Source organism: Sciurus vulgaris (assembly GCF_902686455.1).
Source record: "Sciurus vulgaris genome assembly, chromosome: 7".
Lineage (NCBI taxonomy): Eukaryota > Metazoa > Chordata > Mammalia > Rodentia > Sciuridae > Sciurus > Sciurus vulgaris.
The window spans coordinates 24,754,110-24,781,685 of record NC_136467.1 but is presented as its reverse complement, the minus strand read 5'-3'; the positions used below and the strand labels follow the sequence as shown (position 1 = coordinate 24,781,685).

The 27,576-nt window shown below is 32.9% G+C and overlaps 1 long non-coding RNA gene across 2 annotated transcripts in view; it reads left to right on the top strand.

Moving 5' to 3' along the window:
• LOC306666477 overlaps positions 1-26,979 on the top strand; it is a 57,130-nt gene extending 30,151 nt beyond the window's left edge. For both annotated transcript variants that reach the window (XR_013765311.1, XR_013765312.1), the window contains 2 exons: positions 24,026-24,160; positions 26,719-26,979. This is a non-coding gene — a long non-coding RNA (uncharacterized lncRNA). The remainder of the gene's footprint in view (positions 1-24,025; positions 24,161-26,718) is intronic.
• The last annotated feature ends 597 nt before the right edge of the window (positions 26,980-27,576 follow it).

Genomic DNA, 27,576 nt, shown 5'->3' with positions numbered 1-27,576 from the left:
GTGATTTCTGGTTAACTATGAAGAAAGATGTAGTGTGTGAAATAAAGATACAAAATCTACTGGTAGTGTATTTATCCTATTGTACATGGTACCAGAATATCTAGTATAAGAATGAACAGATCACTTGGGATTAGTTATCTTTGTCTGAATCTTGTTTTTTAAGGAAATGTTTGTTATGGTTTGTATATGAGGGGTCCCCCAAATATCTTGTGTTCATGCAAAAACAATCAAAGTTGAAATTATTAGATTTTGAGAGGTGTGAACTAATCAGTGGGCTAATCCATTTGAGGCCTGCATGAAGTGAGCAGCTTTCCTCTGCTGCCACCCTTCTGCCATGGTGTTCTTGCCTTACTTGGATCCAGAGCAATAGTTGGTCAACTATGGACTGAATCCGTGAAAACTTAAGTCCAAAGTAAACTTTTCTTTCTCTAAACTGTTGTTGTAAGGTGTTTTCTTCACAGTGACAAAGGGCTGACTAATACAGAAATTGGTACAAGGAGTGGATTGTTGCTTGACTAACTTGATCATGTCATTCAGAAGCCTTTGCAACTGGTATTTAGGGTGAAGTTTGGAAAAGTTTGAATATGTAGAATGGAGAAAGCTTAGAATATTGGAAGCAGAGATAACTGGATAATTTTGGTGTTAAGCACAGAAGACAGGATGCTGAATGGCATGTATTAAGTGAAACTATGCTCAAGGGTTTCAAAAGGGAATGAGTACTCCATTGAGAATTAAACTAGCAGCCACATGTGCTATGGTCTAGCAAAGGATTTTTTTTTTTAAATTTTACTCAATTTCTGATACTTTGTGTGGTTAAATTTAAAGATTATGAACTCATTAATCTCAAAGAGGAAGTTTCAAGGCAGCACAGCATTTTGGGGTAGATGGCTATGGTAGGTTTTAATCTGGTTTATTGTGAAAATAGGAAGCAGACAACAGAAAAAGAAGTATTTTAAAAATTTTCAGTTTAGCAAGTCCATGCAATACTCAAATCAAGGAAGGTGCAATTGATAAAGAGATTATAGTCAAAAGAGATGCTAAGTACTTTGCACAGACACAATAAGAGAGTTTATTTGAGGGCATCTAAGAAGTTGACAAGACAGTACACATTGCAGACTCAAGGATAAGTAAAAATGACTTTGAGGAGACACTGTGGGGGCATCCTCAACACACAGAGAGCGTCAGGAATTTGTTTCACCCATGCCAGTCACACATTCAGAAGTCATGGGATCCATGATCCCAATGGACTTTAAATACTGTGCAAGATGGCAGCAGTCCTTGATATCGCGCATAAGGTGCTGGTTTTTAGGAATGCAGAATGCTAGAATTAAGGGGTCATGGAGACTTCCAATACAATTCAAAGAAAGACCTGAAAGCCCAGGCAAAATGTACCAGATGTAGCAGATTTAGAATCCCTCTAGAGTATTTCTGAGAGGGAAATACCTGAAGGTGACCTCAATGCTTGAATGGAGACCTCAGGAATTAAGATATGTTAGTTACATGGATTATCTGCTGAGAAAAGCTGATGACTCAACTGGCAGGCCAAATGGATAAGACTGTCCAAGCCTTTTGGAGTTCACATCTTATCATCTGGTGCCTTAGATGCTGGATATGTAGCTGATGAACTTGTTTGCCTTGCTGAGTCTTGTTTTGGTCCCATTTCTTCTTTCTAGCCCCTAATTCTCCCTTTTAGAACGGGAATATTTACTCTATGCCATTCTATATTGAATATATATAACTTGCTTTTGATTTTTACTATATCTCATGGTCAAGAGTTTGAGTCTCAGCAACTTTGTACTTGGACTTTTGGGCAATGCTGAAACTAAGAATATGGAGACTATTGGAGATGGTTTAAATGAATTTTGATTGTAAAATGGATACAAGCTTTTTGGAACTATGGTAGGAATGTTTTGGATATCAGGTGCTCTCCTAATACGCCTGTGTTAATGCCAGAAAAATCAGGGGCAAAATAATAAGATTATGATAACTATTATTTATTCATTGGATTAATCCATTTGATGGGTTAATAATTTGAAAGGTTTACCAGGGGTTGTCACTCTAGGCAGGTGGGACATGCTGAGAAGATGTGGGTCACAGAGGTTGTGCCCTTGATGATTGTATATTGTTCCAGTGTATCTTCCCTCTTTCTCTCTGTCTCTCTCTAACTCCCTCCTGACCACCTTGAGGTGAATAACTCTTCTCAACCACTATACTTCTGCCATTGTATTCTGCCTCATCCTTGGTCCATAGCAATGAAACTGACCAACCTTGAACTGAACCATGACCACAAAATAAAATATTTTTTCTTTATAGTATTACTGTCAGGTATTTTGATCACAATGATGAAAAGCTAAGATAATTTTTTTGACATTTAATTTTATCAAAATGCTCAAAATAAGTTCTTGCTCATTTCCTTAACCAAGGTATGAATTTTTAATCTATTATTAGCCTGTTAAGTTTTCTATTTTTTCAAGTTATTTTGGTTTTGGATTTCATTATTTTTTTGAATCTGTTGAGAGAACTGTGTATCTGTTCCTTAATTGATCAATCTTATAAATTCATCTGTATATCAGTCCATATTTCTAAGTGCAGAAATCCTTGCTTTTTATGTCTGTAATGGTTTGGATGTGAGGTGTCCCTCAATAGCTCATGTGTGAGACAATGCAAGAATATTCAGAGGAAAAATGAATGGGTTTTAAGAGTCTTAACCTAATCAGTGAACTGATCTCTGATGGGATTAATTGAGTGGAAACTGGAAGCAGGTAGGGTGTGGCTGGAAGGACTGGTTCATAGGGGGCATGGCTATGGGGTATATATTTTGTATTTGAAGAGCAGAGTCAGTCTCTCAGTCTCTCTCTCTCTCTCTCTCTCTCTCTCTCTCTCTCTCTCTCTCTCTCTCTCTCTCTCTCTCTTCTCTCATCCTGATCTCATGTGAACTTCTTCCCTCTTCCACACACTACACCATGATATTCAGTTGCACTTCAAGCCCCAAAGAATGGAGTTGGCCTTCTATGGATTAAGTCCTCTGAAATTGTGAGCCCTCAAATTCTTTTTCTCCTAAAATTGTTCTGGTAAGATCTTTTAGTCAGAGCAGTAAAAAATCTGACTAAAACAACTTTTGTTTACACTTTGCTGAATTTGCTTTGCCATATTTTGTTTAAAATTTCTGCATTGCATCCAATGTTAATGAGCAAAATAAACCTATAAGTTTCCATTTTCCTACTTCCTATTTCAGATTTATTTAAAATTGGCTCCATTTTTTTTCTTATATATATTTTTTTGCTTTAAGTTTCATTTTTTTAAAATTGTAAACAAATGGGATATATGTTGTTTCTCTGTTTGTACTTGGAGTAACACATACCATTTGTGTAATCATAAATTTACAAAGGGTAATGTTGTTTGATTCATTCTGTTATTTTTTCCCTTCCCCTCATCCCTCCCACCCCTCTTTTCCCTCTATACAGCCCTTCCTTCCTCCATTCTTGCACCCCTCCCACCCCCCCATTATGTGTCATCATGCGCTTATCAGTGAGATCATTCCTCCTTTGTTTTTTTTGAGATTGGCTTATCTCACTTAGCATGATATTCTCCAATTTCATCCATTTGCCTGCAAGTGCCGTGATTTTATCATTCTTTATGGCTGAGTAATATTCATACATATATATATGTATGCATATATATATATATCACAGTTTCTTTATCCATTCATCAATTGAAGGACATCTAGGTTGGTTCCACAATCTGGCTATTGTGAATTGAGCAGCTATGAACATTGATGTGGCTGTATCTCTGTAGTATGCTGATTTTAAGTCCTTTGGGTATAGGCCAAGGAGTGGGATAGCTGGGTCAAATGGTGGTCCCATTCCAAGCTTTCTGAGGAATCTCCATACTGCTTTCCAGAGTGGCTGCACTAATTTGAAACCCTACCAGCAATGTATGAGTGTACCTTTTTCCCCACATCCTCACCAACAACTATTGTTGCTTGTGTTCTTGATAATCACCATTCTAATTGGGGTGAGATGGAATCTTAGGGTAGTTTGATTTGCATTTCTCTTATTACAAGAGATGTTGAACATTTTTTCATATATCTGTTGAGGTGAAAGATCTCTACAAAGAGAACTACAGAACACTAAAGAAATAAATTAAAGAAAACCTTAGAAGATGGAAAGATCTCCCATGTTCTTAGATAGGCAGAATTAATATTGTCAAAATGGCCATACTACCAAAAGTGCTATACAGATTCAATGCAATTTCAATTAAAATCCCAATGACATACCTTACAGAAATAGAGCAAGCAATCATGAAATTCATCTGAAAGAATAAGAAACCCAGAATAACTAAAGCAATCCTTAGCAGGAAGAGTGAAGCGGGGGGTATCGCAATACCAGAATTTAAACTATACTACAAAGCAATAGTAACAGAAACAGCATGGTATTTGTACCAAAATAGACAGATAGATCAATGGTACAGAATAGAGGACATGGACACAAACCCAAATAAATACAATTTTCTCATATTAGACAAAGGGTCCAAAAATGTGCAATGGAGTAAAGATAGCCTCTTCAACAAATGGTGCTGGGAAAACTGGAAATCCATATGCAACAGAATGAAATTAAACCCCTATCTCTGACCCTGCACAAAACTCAACTCAAAATGGATCAAGGACCTTGAAATCAGATCAGAGATCCTTCATCTTATAGAAGAAAAAGTAGGTCCAAATCTTCAACATGTCAGCTTAAGATTAGACTTCCTTAACAGGACCCCCATAGCACAAGAAATAAAAGCAAGAATCAATAACTGGGATAGATTCAAACTACATAGCTTTCTCTCAGCAAAGGAAACTATCAGCAATGCAAAGAGAGAGCCTACAGAGTGGGAGAAAATCGTTGCCACTCATACTTCTGATAGAGCACTAATTTCCAGAATATATAAAGAACTCAAAAAACACTACACCAAGAACATAAATAATCCAATGAACAAATGGGCTAAGGAAATGAACAGACATTTTTCTTATATATTTAATGAAAATCATCTACAAAAATGCATAGGGTATTTTCTTCCTCTATACCTTAAAATGTTTGTGCCCATATACTTTATGCAATTTTTGAGTAAACAGCATATAATTAGAATTTTAGAATTCTGTCTAAATTTTTTCTTTGGTTTAAAAGATCATTGGTAATTCCTACAATCTTTATATATTTATATTTATATTAATATCTTGTTTCATCCTTACTATTTGCTCTGCACTTTTTCCTAATTGTTTTCTTTTTTACCTCATTACTTTTCTTCACTTTTGTGACTGTTCATTTTCTCTCTACTGCTTTGGACATCATACTTCATATTTGATTATTTATTTTTCATTGTCAATATAAGGTCTTTAATATATTATTTCAGTAAAGTTTACAGTTAACGTATTTCCATTTTTCTGTTGAACAATGCTAGATCATTAAAAATCTTTAATTTCCATTTACTCTTATTGAACTTCCTTGATCGTATAAGCCAATATTTTAGTTTTACCTTGTTTTTATCTATAAAACTGGTGATTTTGATTTTGATTTTACTGGGTCAATCTTTGCTTAGTTTTAACCCCAGTTTGCCAGTTTTGTTTTTAGTTATCTGATGCTATTGCATCTTAATTTTTCTTCTTTCTTTTTGAATTTAATATCCTCCATTCAAAGAATATTCTTTGGTAGTTTAATCATGATGTCTTTTAGCAATGAATCTCTGCTTTTATTTGCTTGCCCTAAAAACATTTTTGTTTCATCTACATTTTAAAATTCTTTATACATGCATGCAAAAATTTTATGTTGACCGATACTTATGTGTCATCACTTTCAGTGTAAAATTTTATATATAGTGCTGTTTTTGTGTATGTTGTATGTCAAAAGAAAAAAAAAATTGCTCAGAGTGGTGATTTTCTGACTATGTTCAAGTATTGATTTTGACCTTGTGATTTTTGAAATGTTTTTAAGATTTGTCTTGATGTGGATTTTTAAATATTTATTAATTGGTTTAGAATTTTCTAGGAACTCATGTAAATTCAAATTCCAGAGTGTGGTGAAAAATGTAGGATATGACTACTTGTACCCTGTCTGAATCCAGATCATTGCTGATAATGCACTGTTCTCTTACTTTGACTTCCTTCTTTCCGGATTCCACCACAGAATTAAGGGAGTAGCATTTTGTGACTATTTTATGTGGGAGCCTCAGTTGTAGCTCTGTAGTTTGCCTGGTTGGTGGTCTCTTTCTATAGACCTATTGATAGTCAAATCTTTTGATTTCAGTATTGGCAGGAAAGTCTGATTCTCATTTTTATTTTGTGCTTCCTCTTTGATTTAGACCCCTAGGGGTTTTCCCATGCATTCAAAAGGTTATTTATTGAATTGCACTCATGATTTCTAGATGTTTTTATTGAGATATTTGGGGGGGGCATAGATTTTGTTATACTGCAGATAATTAGTGTGCAAATATCTTGCTAGCTCATCTTGAGTATAAAGGAGCGTTTTAGAGTGGTTTTATACTCTTTCTTTTCCTTGCCTAACACTTTTACCTAATATTACCTTAAAAAATTGTACAGGAATTCTTATGAAGAGTTTCAAAGGAACTAAAGTGGTAAGAAATGCTTATACAGAAAACACATTTGGAATGTTTAGCATATGTGTCATCTACACAATGGGACTTATTAAATACTACTTAATAACTTCAGACTAAACCAATTTGTCACTTAGTCAATTAAATTGAATTCCAGACTGTAAGAGATGGATTTATGTTAAGATCTATATGACAAGTGAGCTATCACCTGGGAATAAAAGAAAATGTTCTTGCCCTGAACATAAATTCTCAGCATGTGAATTCTTATTAACCAGATTTTCTTTATAATTCTGATATATCTAGTACAATTTTATGCCTAAATTCTAGTCTGGTTTGTAAAATGCAAAAACCTGCATTGTATTTTAAAAATTTTAAATAAATTTTAAACACACAGAACCTTTTCAGTTTTTTCTGTATTTATTGAGTAACCTTATTTAATTTTCTATCATAAGCATATTTTGCCATGGCAGCTTTTAAATAAAAAGCAAATGATTTGAAATCATATTTTGTCATTTTAATCATTCATTTCATAAGGAATAAATGATATACTAAAATTTGAAGATTTTAGTGTAAGACTACACAAAACTTTAGCATGAAGAGCATTTTTAAAATCATGTTGAACCTTGAGATGAGGTCAAAATTATTTTCTGAAGTTTCCTATACAATTTAATATTTGGGGTAATTATCAAATGACATGAAATGTACTATCATCTTTGTATAGAATGTAGAAATTTGGAGAGATGGTGATATTTTTGTATCTCTACAAAGTCTCCCATATAATATTAAAAAATCCTAGTAATTAAACCAAAATATCCACAACAGTAATAAAGTATGAAACATAAAGCATAAGACAATGGGAAACAAAAAAACAAACAAACAAAAAACCAAGACCTTTGTGATATCCGCCTCTCTGCAGGAAAAAGTAGAGGGAAGATAAAGGAGTTTCTAGTGTCTTAAAAGCTGTAAACTCATGAACCACTCATGGGTATTTGGTGGATTATTTAGTAAGCCAATCTTAGAATCAGTTGAAATGACATTTTGCAGATTCACATTAAGTTGAGTGCAAGAAAAGAGGGCAAAGGAGTGTGAGTAAGTCGATGTTGCTGAGATGTTCTGGAGCCTATGAACTGTCATTAACCAAATGAAATTCCCTTCAAGCCAAGATGAACACAGTAGTCAGCAGTCAGTCTCTTCACGTAGAAATTAATTGAGACTGGGGGAGAAGAGCGAATGTCTATCAATAGGCACTGGATGAATAAACTATTGCTCACTCACATGATGGAGAATTATGCAGCTATAATACAGAATACTGAATAGGTATAGGTTACTATCAGCAAAGAAAAATATGTGACAAATGAAGAGAAAATGTATAGTTTGGTTAACATTTATCTAAGAAAGTGGTGAGTGATTAAATATATATGTATTTTCTTAGTTTGGGGAAAATCGGTCTTAAACAAGAAATGAAAGATATTATGACATATGTTGGGGAAAGAGAATAGAGGGTCAAGGAGTTGTACAAGATTGCAACTAGCCCTCTTTTCCCTAGACCTTATTGTTTAGATTTCACAGTAGGTCTGTGTAAATATTTTGCATAACTATAAAACAAATTTAAATCAACATAAAAAGACATAAAAGTAATTGAACTTAAGTTTACATTGAATTTATGGCTTTAAGAGAAAGAAATGATTCCAAGTGAAAAACATAGTAAATTGACTGTAGAACCCAGAGGGGTATGTAAACAAACAACACACACGTTTGCTTGAGCGTGCACGTGCGCAGTCACACACACACACACACACACACACACACACACACACACACACACACACACAGAACTACACAAAAACCTCTAGAGGTATGTTCCTTAAGCACAGTTTTTGGTAATAATATTGGTATAGTTATTTGGAAACATTTTTATGTATATAACAGAGAAACCAAAGAATTACGTAAAGTCATTAAGAATCTAGATTTTCAACAAAAGAAAAAAAAAAAAGAAATAGGAATGAATTCAGCTAATATTCTAAAATGTTACAATTGAATTTTAAATATCAGTATGGATCAGTGATGTTAATTTCTCCCATAATTTTCTAACTCTAGCAACTGAAAAAGCCAAGAAATGGGTAAAAGATAAGCAGCTATCAAGAGCACAGAAGAAATAATACACCTCTGTTAACAGTAGAATCTCATGCTTTTTTGGAGATAGAGCAGATTCCAGTTCTGAGTCAGAGAGTAGAAAAGATGAGCTTGGATTCAATGTTACATCAAAATATAAGGAAGCCAACAAAAAGTACTCCAATCTTCCTGTGTGAGCAGGGGGGTTCTTGTTACCACGGGGTTATTTTTTTCCCCTTTGGGTATGTTTGACATTTTTGAGGCTCCCTCCTCCTAAAAAAAAAAAATAGCAAATCTGAAACCTTAAAAAGGTTTATCTCATTTCATTAGACCTTGAGCCACACTTATCTCCTAGGTTTCCCTGGCCTTCACTTGTCTTTCTCTAAGCCTAAAAATATTCCAAGAATACCCATCTAGCAGAGAGGTGAATGAACAAGTCAAGTTCTAGGATCAGGACTTAGTCTTTATTATCCTGTCTATTGTTCCTCTTAGAATGAGATCTTCAGGAGGACAGAAACCACATCTTTATTATTATTACATCAAGGCTTACCACAACATCTGGAACTTTTACTATTCAATCAGTGCTTTGATTAAATAGAGAAAATAAATCAAAAAGTATGCATGATCATTTTCAAAGGAACATCTTGATGAGTTTATTTAATATCCTTTTTTGTTATTATTACATTAGAGAATCCTAATACAGTCACTCTAATGTATTCACATATTTTGAAAAATTTAAATCACTTCACTAGCAAAACTCAAAATTTATTGTTTTTTAATAGCACATTCATTTTAATAGTCACTCTTTAACAACCTTGGCAATATATGTTGTTCAGAACTCATTTAGTCTTCCCTAGACAAATTGAACAGTCTTTAATGTTTCATTTCCTTCTGATCAAGAAACTTACAAAATTTTTAAATAATTGATGAGAATGATAATAGATAAAAATTCAATAATTTATCCATAAAGAAGTGTCTAAGAAATTTATGGAGCCCTCATGACAAGTAAAGATGATTTTGAGCACAAAAAAACATATAATTTTATTGTAATTATAATTATGAAGACAGAACTCTAGCAAAATATAGAGTTATTATGTTTAAAGGAAACATATGCTCACCAACTGGGAGGAGGTGAGCTGTATTCAATCATAAAATAAAAAAGGGCATGGATCCATGTTTATGCCACACTGAGAAGATTGGAAAGAATCCTAAAAAGTCAGTGAGGAAAATGCCTACTGCATAGGTATAGCCTTAAAATAGAAATCATATTCTAAATTTTAATTTTCAATATCCACCAACAAATTATAATAGAGAATAGAGAATTAGCTGTTGATCAGCTAATAGGAATTTAAGTTCCCTTCACAGTTACTTTTTATCACAATGAATAAATCAAAATTGTTCTTTAAAGAAAAAGGATTGCTTGGTGTACTTGAGGAACCACACTGACAATGATGACAATTCTGACACTGCCAAGGAAATCTCAGTAACACTCTTCATCAGTGAAGTTATGCCAGAGTCCCCTGTTTAACCTTCCAAATGAGCAATCACAGTGACTTGCTATGCAGGCCCTGGAGCCATATCTCCTGGGTTCTAATCCTGCCTGTATAGCTTACTGAATGATAAACTCTTAAAAATCGCTCTTATTTTGCATATTTATAAAACCAAATTTATGAATAAAACAATTTTTAAAATGTCAGTAATTATTATTTTTTGCATGCAGTAGGGTCATCATGTTTCACTATTCATAATTCATTTAAGCCACATCACATAAAAAAAAATCTTTCCATGTTTTGGTTACACACAAATTTCATCCTCCTGTAAACATTTATTAACCATTATTACCAACACGGACACATATTTTTAAATGTTTTCCAGAAATTGAAAATTTGAAAACAAAAATAAAAAACAGAATTTGCAAAAATTTGGGGAAATTACTGGTCAAAATGCTGTCATTTAAAGAAAAATACTTCTTAGTATTTTAAGGGAAATGTCATTTTATAAATGCTAAGTTTATTTTCGTAAGATGCTTATTTGACATTTGTATGAGAAAATTTTAAGTATAGCTATTAGTATCCTCACTTTGCAAATATAAAAGAGACTTTAAGGAAGGTAAAGTAACTGACCTAAGGTCACAGGGTTTAGGAAGCAGGAGCTAGCTAGAATTAGATGAAGGCTCAATACTTGGCAGTGGTCATATCCCATGTCCACCACGTTGCCCACAGCATAGCACAGCCATTCCATATCTATCTATAACATATATAACAATATTTTTAATTTAGGAGATTTCTATGGAGAGAATTGTGCGCCTTAAAATTCACATGTTGAAGCTGAAATCCCAATGTCACTGAATTTGGAAAAAGGTCCTTTAATAGGTATTGAAGGTAAAGGAGGTCATGAATTTGGGGCTTTGAGTCTGTAAGATCGGTGTCCATGCAACAAGGGACATCAGAGAGCTTTATGTCTCTCTTTGCCTCTCACAAATGCCACCCCCTCCCCACCCTGTGACTACAAAAGAGATTATCTGCATGCTCTGAGGAGCACCCTACTGGAAACAAGGCCCCTCCAGGGTTTCAAGTGGTACTGGTAGTCCCCTGGACTGTGAGAAAATGCATTTCTGCTATTTAAAGCATCCAGTCTATGGTATTTTCGCACGGCAGCCAGGACTGGTCAATATAAAGCTTAACACTCATTCTCAGAAGCATCAACTATGTTTGTATAAAAGGTAATGAAAAAGACTCAAAAATTTAACAAAGAAAGTACTTTGGTCTTTTTTTCAGTTTATGCTAAAGCTTTCTTTAGCTACTCAATTTTCATGCCTGCTCTTATATTCCCTTGCTCTGGATGTATTAATTTCCAAGAAAAATTTACCAAAGCACGTTCAACAGGTCCAGAATTATTCATTTTCCTAACCTTGAATTTCATAATACTCTAACTGTATTCCCCTTAAATTTCAGTTCCTTAGAAAATCCTTCTGTGTTTATTATTTGGACATATAGCCTGGTGATAATAGACAGGCTATGATTTTCTGTCTTTCCCCTGAACTAGAATTCAAATGAAGGATATGCTAAACACAGCTGTTGCTGTGTATAATGACATTCAGTATGTGGATGCTGCATCCAGATTCCATTTTAAGGCAGCCATCTGTCCTTTAGCTGGCAAAATAACGGAAGATTTATACCTTAATAAAACCACACACATAAGTGGAACCTACACTCCTTCATGTGCCCTCTGTGCAGTTTCACATTTATTAGTGAATTTTCTTTAGACTTTTTCTAGCCTTAAGACTGTTTGGGGTGACATGCTGAACCTGTTAAGCCTGAACACAGGTTTTAGCATAATACATTTTCGACTCATTATGGTTTTCAGTAAATCTTTACAGACTGACATGAATGTCATGAAATTTAAAAGATTAAGAAACACTCTCTATTTTTCAAGACCTATACAGCCTCATATCTGTTCAGTACTGCAGAGTTTATGAAACCTTTTTCCCTTCTTATTTAATTTAATAAGTACACCAACCCTTGGGGTTGCTCAAGGTCACACAATCCATTAGCAAAGAAGCCGACTCACAATGTTCTTTTTCCAAATCCCATACTCTTCATCACCCCTCATAGATAACAACTGAGCTATGCAGTGAATTATTATATATTATAGCTCTTGATAACAGTAATTTTTGAACATGTTATGTGCCAGGCATTTTACTAATTGTTTGTGTTAACTTTTCATCATTGTGACAAAATACCTGATGTAAATAACTTCAAAGAAGGAAAGATTTCTTTTGGCTCACAGTTTCAGAGGTGTAGTTCATAGTCACAATTTCTGGGCCGGTGGGGAAGCAAAGCATCATGGTACAGAGGGTAAGGTGGAGCAAAGCTGCTCACTTCATGGCAAGGGCTGGGGACAAATTAACCCTTCAAAGGCATGCCCCCTTGTGCAAGTCACCACCCACCTGCTAATGCTTCTACCAACTCCCAACAGCACCATCACATAACCAAGCACATAATTTCCAGGAAACATTTGAGATCCAAACCACAACATAGATTGCACTACACTGGAATAACTAAATTATTCCATTTGATCTTTAAGATCACGCTAATACAGTCACTATTTCTTGGAAGTATCTTATTTAATACAGGAATTTAGAAAAAGTAATTATCTGCATATGGAATATATTCCCACATTCTTCTTCAAGTACAATTAGAAAAAAATTTGTGATGTTCTTTTTGTTGTAATACCTCCCTGATTTGCAACTGTTTATTTTGTTTTCCCTCCTTGAATTTGGTTAGATTTACCCTTATGTTAAAAATCTTCATAAATTCAGAAGCCCTGTTTGATTGCTAATTAATTTCCTTTCAAATAATATTAAAACATTCTTTATTCTTTATTCAACTTCCTATTAACTCTAATTAGTAGTTGACTTTTGTAATTATGAAGCATAAAAATATACAATTATTACACAAGAAACTACTTTCTAACTTCTATTTAATAAAACATTTCACTAGTTACTCATTGATTGAATAATTAATTATTGAATGTCTATCATATTGTAGACACTGTCTAGAGCACCTAAATTGAAGCAGAATAAATAGAGATGAGGAAACCTGCCTTTGTGGGTTGTGGACTCTAGAACAGATCTCTATGCTCTTTATGCATTTCTGTTGTCATTGAATGGCAAATTAGGGTATTTTTTGTCAGTTTTCTGGGAGCTGATCTGGGGCATTTCTAAACTTATATATGCTATAGCTTGACTATCCAAACTGTGCCCTGCAGACCACCTGCCTTGGCACCAATTTTTTTTTTTTTTTTTAAATGCCAAAGTAGAAGTTCCATGATAAGATTACTAAATGAGAAACTGCATTTAAACCAAGATCTCCATTGTATTTGCGCTCAGAGTGAAATGTAAGAAGTGCTGCTTTATAGAAATTCAATAGAAATGGTTTTCCTCTGAGATATGTTTCCTCTAGGTGGTCTTGAAACAAGGACTTGTGATGTATAAATGTATATCACATCGTGTCTTCAATTTGACTGAAATGTAAGGATGTCAGCATCTCTCTCAAGATTGCAAATAACTGTAACCAATAATTTTGATCAATGAATTAAAGAATAATAAAATAAATATTTGAAATATTTATTGTAACATTCAATTGCAATTCAATTAATATTTTGGAATTATATGATTGACTGCCATGGGCAAATGATACTCTGTGTTCCATAAATTCTGTATCTATATACTGTAGAGTTGGAAATATAATGAAGGCTTAAGCTGTCAAATTTAAGTACATTTCTAACCTTAAAAATATAGATATATAATATATATGTACCTGCCTACTGCATTTCTTGACATTGTTGAAAAAAAGGACAGACTTTTTAAAAACTAATGTATCACCACTTCTTCAGAAATTGACACAAAATCCAGAAAAATATATTCATGATTTGTCTTACTTTTCACACTCTACATACCAGGCAAACAAAAATTGCACATACTTGCACTAACAGTGTTGCATATATCTATTTTTAGGACAGACAGCTATATCTTTCTCTCTGTACTGCACAGAAACTGAACATTGTTGGGAAAGGTTAGTGCTTTATTTCTACTTGATAATTAGGGACTCACACAGTCATGTGAGTTTTGAAAATGCAAGCTAATAAGTTTATCTTCTTCAAAATGCAATGAGTTTAATGATGTATTTCTTATATATAGTTAGAAGATTTATTTGAAAAATTAAATTGTGAAAACACTCATTTTGAAATTTCATTTTATTTCCTTATTGATTATTTTCTGTTTAATTTGCTTACTGTAATCAATTTCCAAAGAATTTAAAAATGCAATAAAATATATGTGAAATATATCTTGCATGTACTTTCATTAAATGCTTCATTTAATGAATTAAATAGGTATGTCTAAATCATCAGTTCTCCTGTTATACACAAACACACATACACACACACACATATATTTTTTCCTATAGCATAATGCTGAAAATCTTCTCGCATGTATAATTTCTTTAAACTTAAATAAATAAACTTCGACTCATAGAACATGACACAGATTGTAATGACAGTGCCACATATCCTTCACTCAGTGACATCACATATAATACTAACATTTTATGTATACAATGTGCAAAAAGCAAAATTTTAGAAACTGACATTCAAATCTTATTCTCTTTTTGCTTAGTTTTCCTACATATGTGCTTCTATTTTTATGTTTCAAGATAAGATAATTTGTGACCATTTCTCCATCTTTGCTTTTCATTAATTGACTTTTTGGAAAGAACCATAAGTCACCTATTAAAATAGCCTTCAATTTTGATATTCAGCTGATGTTCACTTAGATTAGATCGATGGTGTGCATTTGCGGAAGCATGGCACACGGGTGGAGCTCCCTTCTTGTTTTGCCTCAAGGAATACTTGGCACACCTGTCTTACCACAGTGACATTGGCTTTCATCCCTTAGTTAAGGTATAATTCATTAGGTTTCTCTTTTTCTGCTGTAAAGTTGATCTTTTTTGTTCCTTACTGTATTGTGTTGGAAGTAAGTCCAGCTCATACTCAAAGGGGGGAATTAAACAAACCTCATGAAGGGACAGTGTGAAAGAATTTGTCAGTATTTCAAAACCTCCACAGTAGCTAATAAGTAACTTAGTGGAGAAGCTGAAAGCCTTTACTTTTCTCCTGTTTTAAAAATAGCATAATTTATTTGGCATACAGAACTTAAATTGTGTGTGTGTGTGTGTGTGTCTGTGTGTGTATGTGTATTTCATTCAGTACTTTAAAATGGACTTTCCATTAACAATTTGCTTATGGGTTCTTTGAGAAATTTGTTATGGCTCTTCAGTTGGTCTTCACTAAATGATATATCATTTGGGCTGCCTATGAGATGTGCAGTTTGCCCTTGACATTCAGAAATGTCAACAAGATAAACCTTCAAAAGTTTTTTTTATTTCTTTTTCTGCTTGATTTTTTTTTCTTCTTGGTGTTCTTAGTGTCTTGTATCTGCAGTTTGGTATCTGAACCTAATTTTGCATAATCATTAAATATTAAAAAAATTTAACCCTTTCCAAATTTTTTTCTATTTTGAGAGTCCACTAAGTGTAAGTTGGGATATATGATATTGTCCTATGGCTTTTTCTTTGATTTATTTATTTATTTATTTATTTATTGGCCTTTTTCCTTCTCTCTTTCATTTTATTTGCAGCAATCTTTATTACTTCAAGTTCACTGCCTCTCCCCTGGGTTGCAGCAAATCTATTAATGAACTCCGAAAAGCCAGTGGCCATCTCTATTACTGTGTTATGACTTCTAGGAGTTTCATTTAATTTTTTCTTAGTTATCACACAGTAGATAGCATCCTCTGTTTGTTCATATTTTTCATCTTTTGCACTAGACTCTTTCACAAAGAAACATTTACTTTATGTTTTCTCCCTGATTCTTCCACGATTTGTGTCACATATGAAGCCTGTGACAATTTTTTTTTTTTTTATTCTTCGCAGTATTAGTTCTTCCCTTCTGTAGATCTCCTAATATTCAGTTGACAGCCTGATATCTCGAGTGGAACATTTGAAACTGAGATTTTATGTCTGGAAACATGCCTGTTTTCCCTGCCAGTCTTTATTGTAGGTAGGAGTCTGTGTTAATCTTTCAGGAGTCGAAATAAGTTTGGGATTTCTTTGTTAGCATGCTTACTCTGAACTGACTATAGGTTTTAAAATTATTTGGACAATCTTATAAGTTCATTTCAATTTTTATGCGTAGTAGTATGGTTTATTCCAAAATTAATGAAGTAAATGCAAAGTCTTCTCCTTTTTATTGTGCGAAGAATGTTTAAGAAAAAATAAAAAAAACATATAGGGTTGGAGCCGTAGCTCAGTGCTAGAGTGCTTGCCTCTCATGTGTGAGGCTTTGGGTTTAATCCTTAGCATCACATAAAAATAAATACATTTAAAAGAGACATTGTGACTGTTTAAAACTAAAAAAAAAAAAAAAAATTAAAAACATGTAAATTTTATAAAATGTATTTCTGAGTGATATCTTCAGTACCTTTGGGTGTTATCACAAAATATTTATATTTACTTTGATCTACTTAAAATAATCAGATTAAGCATATGATGCTGTGATAAAATAGATCAAAAGCTTGCTATTCTGCATTTGTAGTGCTATACTTTTGTCTAGTTGATAATTAGATTATTTACAAGTCACATCCTAAAAGAAATATTTAAATGTAAGAAAATATTTTAAATGATTTAAGTCAATGAGTCTCTGATATACACAATAAAACCTTTGTTATGTACTTAAATCAGCCAATATTTTATTTTATTTAGCTGTTTTAGAGTAATAGCCTATAACTGTTATATTCTTTTTTTCAAATTAAATCTTTTTTGCTTAAAAATAAAATATCCTTTGGAACACACATTTGACTGAATTCTTGGATGTGAAAATTATCTTCCTACGTTACTTATTCCTTAGAAAATGTTATCTTTATTTAATAACTATTTGTTGATTATCTCCTAGCAGTGCTGTTATACAGTGAGGAAAATGAAAAACAAATAATCCTCAGGGGCAGAATATTCAGAGAACTAATATATTAGCATACTACATATTTTAATTTTTCCTATTAAATATTGGTGATTAGTGCAACTGAATTTGCATCTAGGTCACAGCCTAAATGGTTTTGGATATAAAAGAAAAATAGGAAAAATAATTGAAATAATGTTTATTTAGATGCCCCAAACACTAATTTTCTATACATAATAAATGTGTTATGCAAAATGAAATAATGAACGATAGAAAGAGAATTAAAACAGCTTTAACTTCTCCTTCATCTCTGACACTCCCACCTTTAACACACAGTGCCCTATATTGCATACTGCCTTCTTAAAAATGAAGCCTTAATATTATTGTTCCGTTTTTCTCAGGAGCATTCAACAGTTTAGGATGATTGGCAGGTATGGCAATGCAAATGAAAACACTGCACAATTCACAGATTGCTTCTTTGCAGAGGGTTTGGAACAATAGCTCTAGGCTACATTTGGTCCAAGTTGGAGTCTATTTTCAATCCCTGCACTTTTCTGGATGCATTTAAATGAAAAAAATTATTATCACAATAATTAATAATAACAGCATGTTTTACAGACCCTAAATTTTAAAAAATAATTTGCATAATTAATAAAATTTTATTGATAAAATCGCATACCACTTAAAAGGATTTGGAAGAGAAGTCTCTGTAGAGTACTCCATTTTTGCCCCTTGGATGAATGTACCACTAGTTAGTGTCATTGTTAGTATAGTGATGGTGTAGTACTAGTCTTCACACATGAAAATACTTCAAATTAGTTTGGAAAGGAAAAATTTTTAGATGAGATAAAAATCTCATGATTTAATGTCTGTAAGCAAACAGTTTATTTAAACAGGAATATATGTGTTGACAGCTATAATATTGACAAAATAAATCAAAATAAATATTTTTTGCCAGAGCTTTTGGCTTGAGGGATATTTCTCATATCAATTTCAATTCAAAATTGTTTACTGCCAGTATACTGTGTATACTTGAGCATTATTCAATAAAGTTGAATAACATAATGATGACTGTACCCTCTTAAAGTAAGAATGAAGTAAGACTGAAAATTGAAGTACTATTGCACATATCTCAGAATTGATTTCTGCGATAAACAGTTATACCGATTGAGTTTTAAAAGATAAAAACAATGGCTTAAAAATATTGTAGCCCTAGAATATGAGGTAAAGAGAAGTCCGTTGATAACATTTTCTGTTATTTTTGTTTGTGATAGGCATTGAACCCAGATCCTTCCTGTTATGGTTTAGATATGAGTTGCCCCCCCAACAGCTCATGTGAGAGAAAATGCAAGAAAGTTTAGAGATGAAATCATTGGGTTATGAGAGCCTTAACCCAATCAGTGCAGTAATCTACTTGTACAGATTAACTGGGTGATAACTGCAAGCAATAACAGTGGCTGAGGGAGGTGGGTCACTGGGGTCATGCTTTTGGGGTATACTTTGTCCCTGGTGAGTTAAATTTAATCTCTCTCTGCTTCTTGATTGTCATGTTTTCACCTGCTTTCCTCTTCCACAACCTTCTACATGATTTTCTATCTCACCTCAGGCCCAGAATAATGGGATTGTCCATTCATGGACTGAGACTTCTGAAATCATGAGCTTCAAATAAACTTTTGCTCTTCTAAAATTGTTCCTGTCTGGTCTTCTAGTCACAGTAGCAAAAAAGTTGACAAAAACACTCCTACATGCTAGACAAGTACTGTACCACCAAGCAATACCCAAAATGCTAGCATGTTCTGGTTTTAAAGAAATACTATTGCAATGATTATTTCTTAACAAAAGCACGGCTTACTAGACAAAAATTAATAACAATTATAATTCATATTTGTCATGTCTTTTTCAGAAACACAGGTAAAATTGAGATTGTCTTCAGATACAAGCAAAGAAACAAAAACAAAATTGTGTCCTTAAAGATGAATTATTCACAAAGACAATGATGCTGATATTCCTGGTTGGCAAGTCTTTTTAAATTCAAAGGATATGTGTCTTTCTGGATTGAATGCAAAGATAAGGGCAGTATACTGTTAACCAATACCCTAAGTATCAACATTGGCAAGGGAGGCACTGTTCTTGGACAAATCAGGCAGATAGTAAACTTTTCTTTAATGAATTTAAAGGAGACTGAAAAGCCAAAGAAACCATTCAATTGGTCGTTTCATATACAGCATACTATGACAAATACAAATGAGACAATGAGTTGCAAAGCATAGGGAATGGAAAGCAGCTTCAGCTGGAGAATAGAAAAGATTCCTAAAGATCTTCCTAAAGAATTGGTTCTCAAGTTGACCTCAAGGACAAGAAGGAAACCCCATGAGATCAATGGGGAAATTATTCTGAGCAAAAGGAAGAGAAAATGGAAGTGTAAAATAAATAATAATTCTCTACATTAAGTTCGCAAAATGAAGAGTTCAGGTATTAACCCTGATTTAGGTGAGGGCTTCAAATGTAAATATTCTTAGAACTATTCATCATTCTGCCAGAGAAAACCATTTTCATGCAAGTATTTGGTTACCTTTAATAGTTGTATAACCTAGTGACTTCCAGCTGTATCAGGTACTTAGATTTAAAGTGTGGGCTCTGCCTTTCTTAATGGCATCAAGCATTGCTTTTCAGCTTCAACTTCCCTGCCCATGAGTATCCCATGCAGTGAGTCAGTCTCCATGGCTCAACATCATTGATTTCTATAACCCATTTTTTTTGGTTGAACCTACTTTATTTTACTCCCACAATTTCTATTCTTGAGTGTTTCTAGTATTATAAGCTTGACAGAGCTTGAGAGATACTTTCCATTTACGTAAAAGCACTCCCTGTATAAAGCAAAAGCTAAGTGACATTTTTTTTATTTTTTTGGAGAAAGAAGGTTTCAGGCTTAGTCATAAAGGAGACCTTGTAGAATCTATTCCAGTATTGCCCTCAGTCATTGTCTGTCTAAGAAATTTTCTCTGATGAGTTACCAAGAAATTCGGGTTTGGTGATACTGAAGTTGTGCAAGATCTAATTTTAAAAGCACAATTCTATCTTCCTACAGAACAATGATTATTAAGTTGGAATAGAGTTTTTTTTTTTTTTTTTTTTTTAATGACACTATGAAATCCTTCAGTATAAGTGGAACTAGAATGGGAAAGTACCTAGAATTGGTTTTTCAAATTAATTTATTATCTAATTTCTTTGGATATTCAGTGAGCTTGTTATCAGAATCAAATTGCAGGGGAAACATTTAACCTTATTGTATTGAAAAATGTAAAGCACTTCTTTAATATTTACTAAAGAACAATTTCCTCTTAGTGAGTTCTAATCTTCTGCTCTCCAAAACGCTGAGTCATGACAACTTCTTTTTGCTGCTTATATTGATATGGTTATAACATCTACAACACTACCATTTTAAAATAATATTTTACTTCCAAGATTATATCTGCTGAGGGTGATTATATAAGTAAAAGAACAATCATTATCAAGAGCACTTTTGAGTTGATGACTTCATCTGGAGACATCTTCTCTTTCCATAATTATAGAGTTTTCTATCTTGGAATCCCAACTAGAATTAGTAACCACCAAAATAAAACATAATGACCCTTTCTCTTGAGCTTAACTTAATGGATTCATCATGTTTTCAGGTCCTAGCATTTGGTGGAAATATCCTATAGTCCATAGCCACATATAAGGGCACTACCTGTTCTATTCGTGTAATCCAACCAACTGGCTAGTTATGAGGTTTCTCTGTTTCTGATAGGCACTGATAAAGGTAGTAACTGGATCAGCTGTCTCTACAAGAGCTCAGTGGTTCACATATGGAGTCCTATTTATTCAAGGAAGTTGCTCACTCTTTGGTCATTTTCCTATAAGAAACAGGATTATAAATTTCAGTGGTCAACAAGAATCCAATTTACATAGCTTCACAATGATATGGAAAGGACATAAAAATTTAAGTTAAATAACCTTGATTTCTAGTCTATCACCATTTTTATATTTTTAACCAAACCAAAAATTTCTGGACATTTTTCAGCTCTAATATTTAGTCCTCTTGTCATTGTGGCCAGTGGATGATCTACGTTTGCAATTAAGAATTCTAAGGGGCAATCTGGTTAATATGCAGATGTGTAACTACCTCAAGAATGACACAGAGGAAATTACTTGAAAAACTTGGAAGCCCTAGACAGAAGGATAGAGTAATTATTTGCTTATGAATTTCCAATATTTATGACACTCTACCTATTTGTTCAAAAATTATTTTCTATGTTGATTATAATCTAAACATATTTTCTGTTATCAAGTCTACAAAATTATATTTATCATATGAAAACCCATTTTTTAATCCTGAAAGTCAAATAAAAATGCTGATGAAAAATTAAACTGTTTTTCCATTCAGAATAGGAAAAAATTGATCACTTCATTGATTTACTTAACCAGAGCCAACATTAAATAATATGGTTTATTTCTCTATTTAAAATGATTTAGTATTCCTCATCCACTTTCACTTTTATGTTTTATGTATATTTTTTATGTAGGTGAGCAGTTATTAACACACATATTAGTCATTCTGGTAGAAGCCAGAGTTAAACCTATACAGCAAACTATTCTAAAGCAAATTAAAAAACTATTGCATGTAATAAGGTTGATTAAATGTCACAATGTTAAAATTAAGAATGTCTTTTTATCAAAATATATCATGAGAAGGGTGGAGGTATAGGCTCAGGAGAAGAGTGCTTGCCTAGTATGGGTGAGGCACTGGGTTCCATTCTCAGCACCACATATAAATAAAAAAATAAAAAAATAAAATAAACATCCATGGACTACTAAAAAAACATTTTAAGAAAGATATCATGAGGAAAGTGGAAAGCCAAAATATAGTCATATAGAAGATATTTTCCTTTCAAACAGCAAAAAATAGAATGGAGAATACATTCACATAAAATTTCAGTGAAAAAAAATAAAGAAAAGAGTACTACATAAAATATAAATGTAACTCTCATGTAAATAATTTAAAAACCATTCATTCTCATTAGTATACAATGAAGTTAATTTATGTGACTTGCACAAATAAAGTCTGGCAATATTAAGAGTTGGGAAGAATAAAGAACATTTTGAGAACTACAGCTAGAACTATAAATTAGTTAAGTCACGTTAGAAAATAATTGTCATTATGTGGCAAATTGAAGACTAGATACACTATCTTAGAACCTACCTTTAGCACTTTGTGTATATCTATATAAAACTTATGGAAAAATGATAAAAATATTCAGGGTGAACTTAGAATAGAAGTAACCAGAAGAAGGAGAAGATCAACTTAAATGTACATCGGTTATAAAATGCATTGATAAATTTTGAGGGATTATGTAATACAATATTAAAAGCAATGGAAATGAACTAAGTACAGATATTAACATATGTTGATAAAGAAGTAATTTTGAGCATAATTTTTTTTCAGAAGAAAACATATTAAGAGACATTTTTATGAAATTTAAAGCAGGTAACACTAAGAAATATATTGTTTAGGAATAGACACTCATGAGATAAAACCATCAGGAAAGCAATTAATAAGATAAAATTAAGACTGTGGTAATTTCTGGTGGGAAGGGGGCACACAAGGAATTCAATGAATGGGTAGGTTCTATTTCCCAAGTAACATGACAGGTAAATGGATCTTTACTTCATTAAAATACCCTAAAGTATGTAAATAGTAAATGTCTTCTTTGATGCATGGTTTCAAATAAAATGGTTCAGAATAATGCACAGACACCCACACCCACAAACACTAACATAACAGAAAGACATAGTATTAAAAACTAAAGCATAGTTAAGTGTCAGCAAATCAGCTCTCAGAACATGAAACAAAATTTCAGTCATATCATTGATTATAGTTGTACCAAGATATATTAGTGATTATTTTCCAAATAAGTATAAAATTTAACAAAGGGTTTTAAAAATTACTGACAATACTTTAAAATTGCAACAATTTTCTGAAATTTTCACATTGTTTTCTATCATGCTACTTTTAAGTTATTTTAAAGTAGATATTAGAGTTAGTTACACATAAACACAAGAAATTAATATTCAAAAATAATAGAAGCTCTTAAAATTTCAGAATATTTATTGACACATGTTTTTATTATTTGGAAATTGTAATTAAAGCCACAAAGTAGAAAATTATAACACTATTATCCTAACAAAATTCTTCAAAAATGTAATGTCTAGACATGTAACTTATGTATACAAAAATTGTGCTCAATTGTTTTTGTTTAATGGCATGACATTTTAAATCTAACTTTGTAGTTGATAATTGTGTTTATGTGTTTTTAACTGACTTTAATTAACATCTGAATTACAGAGTGCGTATATCCACTGAGACGAGAATTGGTATCTTTCTGAGGTGAAATGTTCTGTATAAAATTCACAACACTAAAATCAGCAGAAAGATTAAAGTTAGTGCTTTTACTAGATTAAGCTTTTTAAAAATTATTAGATAATTATTTGGAAAAGACTAAACATTTCAATGATTTCCTTAAAATGAAGATTTTGCTTGGTAGTTGATAAAAATTTGTAGATATAAAAGGTTAAATTGTAGGAAATTAGAAAACTATTTCAATAATATGAAGTTTCTAATTATCAGTAAATTGCATTAAATCTAATTATCAGTAAATTGCATTAAATAACCACATTTCATTATGCAAGTTTATTAGTATAGTATCTAAAAAGTGACCATTTTCTGTATAATAAGTAATCTATTTTCTGACCTTATTTCTCATCAGAGACTGTGGATTCTCTATGGGAAACTCAGTAGATCAATTAGTTGCATGAATGCTCTGGATATTAATGCGTATGTAAAGGAAACTCATATTATAAAAATGAATTGAAGAAGGAGCACATGATTTTTAATGATACAAAGGTAAATTAAATTTATCCTTTTGATTTCTCTTTTATTTCAATTCTAGAACATATTCAGACTTTTAAATTATTCAAGTTTTTTCAAACAGAAATCCAAATACATTACACTAGTAATATAATTATGTCCATAGAAGTTTGTCTCCTAAGAAATTCAACTTATTTTTAAAAAACTCTACTTTTATTTAAAAGGAAGATTTAAAATGACAACTTTTAAAAAAGGATTTAGAATTTTTGCATGCAATACCTCTGTCAGAAGGGAGACATTTTTCAAGCACATTTGCTAAATGATCCAGGCATGTCATTATTTATCTGTATTATCTCCTCTGTCCTTACTAGTGCATCCCAACATTGCTGAATTTGTTATTTCTTTGGACCCTAGTTCTACGTAGCAATTAAAAATTTAAAATGCTATTTTCTTGCCAACACACTACTTATTTTTGTCTTCAAACTACTAAATTGGCATATAAATAAACCACTATAGAACAAAAATAAGGGTGTGGGACAAGAGATTGCTCTTTCCCTGAATCTTGTCAGGCTTCCTACTTCATGAGGAGTAAACAGATACCTACAGGATATAATTTACTAACTGTCATGACAAATATTGTTATTTCTAGCCTGCATAGACTGAGAAGATATAATTTAAATGACATTCTCCATTGAAACCAAAGCATATATGAAAGACTGAAATATTTGGGTGAAGATACCATGGTTAGAATTTGGAAAATTGAGACAATGTAGAGATTTGAAAAAAAAAATCCATTTCTGTATAAAATGAAAAGTAAGGTAACTGTTATTAGTCTATTTCCATCACTATGATGAAATACTTGAGCAGGGCATAAAGCAAAAGATTTTACTTAGCTCATGGTTCTGAATGTTCAAGGAAATGAAGACTAAATGGTTCGGCTCTGGTAAGAACCTCAAGGCAGATGGCAGGAGTGGATGGGAAGGAAAGAGAAAGGAATCACAACAGAAAAAAGGGAACTGGAGAGTTACTGGGGTCCTGCAATTCCTTCCCAGGTCGCACCCCAACTGACCTGAGTACATTCTACTAGGCCCTACCTCTTAAAGATACCACCTCCCAACAATATTGCAGTTAGGACCAAGCTTCCAACCAAAGAATCTTAGGGACACACTTAAACCATATCAAAACCATAGCAAGAGCTAATTCTGAAAGAGAGAGTCTCTCATTAATTATTTCAATATAATACAAGGAAAAACTCATAGATTCTAATGAATACATTTTTTTTTTTTTTTTTTTTTTTTTTTTTGGTACTGGGAATTGAACTCAGAGGCATTAGACCACTGAGTCACATCCTCAGCCCTGTTTTTGAATTTTATTTAAAGACAGGATCTCACTAAGTTGCTGAGGGCCTCACTTAGATGCTGAAGCTGACTTTGAACCTTCGATTGTCCTGCCTCAGCCTCCCCAGCCACTGGGATTACAGGCATGTGCCACCTTGACAGAAGAATACAAAGTCTTTATATAAACTGATTTTTAATAGTAAATAAATGAATGTCTTTTAGTACAAATGTCTTAGACAAACAGATACTATGGCTCTTTCCCAAACCGTGATTGCCTAAGAAGTTTCTAGAGAGTGATGAGCAGCCATAGCTTCTGATGTGAGTCATGATGTTTTTTCTGAACTTCAAGAACAGGAAGGACTGATTCCTAATCCCTGTCCAACTCATCAGGGTCAGAGAGAATGATACGGGTTAGTCAGCATTGCTGGAAGAGCCAACCAATGTGATAATTAACAGTGGGAGACGATGAAATCCATCACTGTTTTAATATGTGGATCATTGTTTTTAACTATAATATATAATATAATAGCCCCTCAGTATCCATAAAGAATTGGTCCCTGAAATTCCCTAGATATAAAATCTGCAGAGTCTCAAGTCTGTTTTAATCAGCTATTTCGCTGCTGTGACTAAATGATCTGACAAGAACAACTATAGAGGAGGAAAGTTTTTTTTGAGGACTCAGTTTCAGAAGTCTTATTCCATAGAAGGCCGGCTCCATTCCTCTGGGCTCAAGGAATTGAGGCAGAACACTATGATGAAAGAGTATGGCAGAGGGAAGCAGCTCACATCATCAGGAAGAAGAGAGAGAGAGTCTCCACTCTCCAGATATAAAAATACATACCCCAAAGCCACACACTACCACTCCAATTAATCCCACCAGGGATTAATTCACTGATTGGGTTAAGACTCTTACAACCCAATCATCTCTCCTCTGAACCTTCCTGCATTGTCTCACCTGTGAGCTTTTGGGGGACAACTCACATCCAAACCATAACAAAGTCCTTGATATAAAATGGCACGATCTTTGCACAGAACCCATATACATCCTCCCATATTCTTTAAATCATTTCTAGATTACTTATCATACATAATAAAATGTAAGTGTTGTATAACAGTTGTTATGCTCTGCTGTGGATGGCATCATTATGAGAAAAAATAAAAAAACAGATGCTTCCATTTGAGACCTTACAACATATCAGTAACAACGTAATTTTTGTATTTCTAAATGTTTTGACCTGTTGTTGGTTGAATCTACAGATGCAGAATCCATGGATGTGGAGGGCCAATTGTAACTACATCTGCTTTCTAAGTATCAGGGGAAAATTTAGCCATCTTTAAAAGGATTGATGATGCTGCCAATAGTCAATCAAATTCCAAAATGAAATATTAACAATCACCTGTAAATGTTGTGAACACAGGTACTAGGGAAATCTAAAATAGCAAAACATCATTTAGATGGAAAAAAAAAATAAAAACACCAAACTTGCTTATCTGTTAAAGTGCAGAGAATAAACTGTATCCATACCATTCTTAACAGTTCTTTTGTTTTTTTGGCAAATGACTGAAATTTACTTGGAATATTTCAATGGCTACATCTACATAGAAAATGTAGAATGACATGAAAAGGTAAAGAGAAACACATTTCTTTTTAGAATCTGCTATTTTCATGATATGTTAAAATAAAGAAAGAAAATGCAAGCAGAACCATTTAACTGAGTTCAATCAAAATATAAACAGGATAGTAAGTAGTATACATCCCTAGTGACCTCCATGTAAATGTGGAAAAAACTCCAGAGGAAAGCAAATGGAATAGGTCCTTTAGTCAAAAAAAAAACAGAATTGTGTTTCTTTCTTCCCTTTGACCCTATCCTTATTAATACTGCATGCTGTGTTTTTATAAGGGAGTTATACAATGTCAGATTATACTTTCTACATTTAATTCAGACTAAATCCCACTGCAGTAGACTTCAAAATAATGCCCAAATAATTGAATGGTCTTGAGATGGTTTTCTTCTATTGTTCCTTCCTTCCTGCTTGCTCCTTCCTACCATTTATCTAACACATAACACCAGCTAAGTCAAACATTGTGTTAAGAGCTGGAAAATGAAGTTATCT